The 3,932-nt window shown below is 40.5% G+C and overlaps 1 long non-coding RNA gene across 1 annotated transcript; it reads left to right on the top strand.

Annotated features, from left to right (window-relative positions):
* The first annotated feature begins 365 nt into the window (after positions 1-365).
* LOC125539517 lies at positions 366-3,222 on the top strand. The gene is made up of 3 exons (XR_007296891.1): positions 366-481; positions 1,343-1,607; positions 2,905-3,222. It is a non-coding gene; the product is annotated as an uncharacterized LOC125539517 (long non-coding RNA).
* The last annotated feature ends 710 nt before the right edge of the window (positions 3,223-3,932 follow it).

The following is a 3,932-nucleotide window of genomic DNA, read 5'->3' on the forward strand; positions in this document are numbered from 1 at the left end:
TTGTACTACTTATTTCTCATAATCAGTTGGCAGCATACCATTTTGTAAGGAAACTAGCACAACAGTTTGTATGTTACTTCTTTGCTGGTAGTGGATGATTCCTTTCCATGTCATATTGGTCTGACTTCCCGTTGGATAACCAACTCGTTCTCCTACCGTGCTCGCTGCTGCTATTTAGATTGAGAGAGAGAGAGGGGTGCTGATTAGTGTAGTTTGTGATTGAGAGAATGCTTGCTGTTGCTATTTGTGCTTACTGATTGATTATACAGTGATTGACATGTTGCTATTTCTACTTGTTGATGTTATTATTGCCATCCGATGCATATTGTTGTGATTCGTAGCTTATTGCCTTGCCTGCAGGTGTCGTGCTGGCGACTGGGTTCGGAGCGCTCAGATCGAAGGTGGCCGAGCACTGGTATGAGGTCTACAAGATGGACAAGCAGGGGGCCAACCTCTGCTTCATCTACTGGTGGAGGACAAGGTTTCTTCTGGCTCTGAATGTTAGGATGGTCAATGTAATAGTCCAGTCTGTAGTGTAAGGTTTTGGATTGGAAACTCACTGTGAAGTTTGGCTCTTAGGCTTGCTTTTGCTGCCATTTTTTATTGATGAATGCATTACCTTTTTCTGATTGATCCAAAATGTCATCTTATCTCTAGCGCAATGGGAGTTAAAATGTTTGTTCACACAATATAGTTTATGCTATGATAATCAGTGTACTGTTTGTAGTATGGAATTTGCATTCTGTAATGGGACTGAAGTTTAGCTCTTTGGCTTGCTTTTTCTGTGCCCTAGAGACGAATACAGCGGCCCTAGAATAATACCTGCCTCTTTATTAGCACCTCCAAGTAAGCGCCGCTCTCACTGTTGCCATCTACTATGTGTAATTAGGAGTAGGACATGGTCCTCTTGCTTGTGCTACACAAGGATTTGTACTGCATTGCTGCTGAAACAGTTGATACATGATGCTGCAATTGCCAATTTTTTTTGTCTTAGTGCCCATCTGTTGTTATTTTCTTGGGGTGTTTTTCATTAAAATACAAACAGTGGTTGTTCTGAAATTTAAGCTATTGAAGAATGATGATAAAATACTTTTTTAAACAGTGGGTTGTGGCTTATGTAATTGATGTACTAGTGCACTGCTTGGCGTAAAATTATAGCAGTACACATAGATATGCAATGAAATGCTTCTAGTATCTTACACATGTATATTTGACATGAATGTGTATTGCTTGGCTTAAAGTTGCAGCAACCATGTTTTCTGAATAACTATAGTTGCTTTCAAAATCTGCAATTTATTGGCGATGTTACCTTATTATTTGCTCTCTTTAATTGTTTTTGTAGGTCCATGACATCTCGCTGAACCACTACACCTGGCTTGCTCGCCGGCACATGCGTGCGTGCTTCGATGCGCGGCGCTTCGTCGAGCTGGCCGGACCACGGCAATCCCCGGAGCTGGAGCGGGAGGAGGCAATGAGATGCTGCTGGTGCTGCGGTTGTGTCCTCGGAGGCAGCAGCTGCCCCTCGCCGACCTCACCAACCTTCGGCGTCCGCCATGAGCTCCGCGCATGACCCCTTCTACATCGTCCGGGAGGAGATCCAGGGCTTGGTAATCCCCCCATCCCCATCCGCCCTCCCTCCCCTGCGCCCCTTTCTCTTCCTCTAGTTGCAAATTTCATATGATGCAGCTGTTTATTTGGCTGCACCGTGGCGTACTGTCAGCTGAAAATTGCTTCTGTATTTTCTACTCCAGTACTATGGCTGAGGCAGTGACCAGCTTGGTAGGTAGTACTAGCTGAGAAAATTCATGATGCTGGCTGGGAGCAAAAAATTTATAGGCTTAGTTGTTGTATTAGTTCTGTTGTTGTATGAGGATATATGCATAGATATGTAACATGTGGGTTCCAAGCATGCTTCTGAGAAAAAGTAAAATTATATATCCAATTTAAAAATTGTACATCTGCCGTTCTTGTGGAATGCAAGTTATTTTAGGTAGTAAGAGTGTGCAGGGCAGGTCATCAAGTGCACGGCTGCTAGTTTGCTTGCTAGCTCTGTTCTATTGGGATATGTATATGTATGTGTGGATTTTAAGCATGGTTCCTATAGATGTGATAAGTGCATACCATTTCAACTCCTCTTTGTCTGGTATTATAAGGCCATTTGATTGAATGCTTGAAGTGAATGTGCTTCTAAGTCTCATGTAGCTTCAGAAACACATGCATTTACCCATTTCTTTGTCTGCTCTTGTGTTCTCTTCCCATTGGGAAACTTGGCTAGCTGCCCATATCATTTGATGAACTATACTATTATCCACTGCTTTTAATCAGCTGATGATGCATATTCAGTTTGCCTGATTTTGTTACATACATACATACATACATACATACATACATACATACATACATACATGGCTTTGTTTTGGTCTGGCAACTCAACTGTGATGCCATTGCTGCTGCTCTGTAGAACTTCTGTATGTTTAGAGCATGCATCCTAATTTTCAATCTCGAGTCTGCACTTCTGTATGTTTTTGATGTCAAACACTTATGCATGACTAATTGTTAAGTTGATACAATTTCTTTAGTAGACAAGCTTGGAAACTTAGACTATAGACTGTTAAACTTCTACTGATTTAGACTACAGAATTTTTAATCTTAGACTACTGGTTTATCTATGTTTCATATCATGGATTTGACCTGTACCATGCATTACACATGTGTTGATACAATCATATAGCTTATCTGATCAAACAATCTGTTCATGTTATCTTTACCTGCTGCTCTTATACCTTACCAAAACAAAAATAATTCTAACTAGGAGTAGTTTTTTGTTCAGATTCTGTATTTATTACTGCTGACGTTGTCGTGATTTTACTTTTTGTACTGAATAGATCTTTCTAATTTTCACAGGTTTTAGCGATCAGCCGTAGCTCTTTCATCAAAGGTGCATGGTGTAACCGAGGACAAGCACTTCATGTCCGACCAAGGTGCATGGTGCTTGCAATTGACGAACATGGGGTTTATGAAATTTGAAGTTCAAAGCTGGATAGCCCTACTCAGCAAAGAGTCGTCTCTTTTGTTTGACTGTAATAGACTGTAAATATTGTTATATTGTAATAGTAGGCATATTTGGGTTGTAATAGACTATGTACATATTGTAGTAGACTTAGTTAGTGTTATTTGATGAACTACATTTGTACTGTTTCGTTTGAAATATTGATTATGTATGTGATTTGAAAATGCATGGAATGGAAACCTGACTTGTGGGACCCACTTATGAGAATAATCTGAGCAATTTTGAATTTTCTGTCAAGTGGGCCTAATGTGTGAGAAGATGAAAAATGGGACTGGCCCCAAAATATAATGGCCCAAACAATTTTAAAAGGCCCCGTCCCAAAAATAAATAAAAGGTTGAAATGGGCTTGGCCTATGTAACTAGCAGGAAAAAACAATAAATGGGCTGAATTAATGGGCTCGGCCCATATAGACACCTAATCGGACCGGGCTGAATCTTGTTAGTGACCTTTCCAATTAGTCGCAATTTTGCCACATCAGATTGCCACGTCGGATCCGACGTGGCCTGGGCAGACAGCCAGTGACCAAAACAAAAGGTCATGGGTTCAACGACCTTCTGTTTTGGTCGTAAACGTCTACGACCTTCTCACAGAGAAGGTTGCTAATTTCAGTTTACGACCGCCAGCTTTTGACCTTCTGTTTTTGGTCACAAAAAGGTCGCAAATGAAAAACAATGACCTTTCAGTGACCAATAGTCAAGGTCACAAGTTGACATATTTCTTGTAGTGAAGTAATTCAAATTTGAACTACAAGTGTGCTCTAGTTTGGTCCAATAAATTCTTAAAAAATCGTTTTCACCTTCCACATTAGGAATCTATGCAGTATCCACAAAGAAAACTCAAATTCCCAACCATTTTATATGA

This window comes from Triticum urartu, chromosome 1, assembly GCF_003073215.2.
Source record: "Triticum urartu cultivar G1812 chromosome 1, Tu2.1, whole genome shotgun sequence".
Classification (NCBI taxonomy): Eukaryota; Viridiplantae; Streptophyta; class Magnoliopsida; order Poales; family Poaceae; genus Triticum; species Triticum urartu.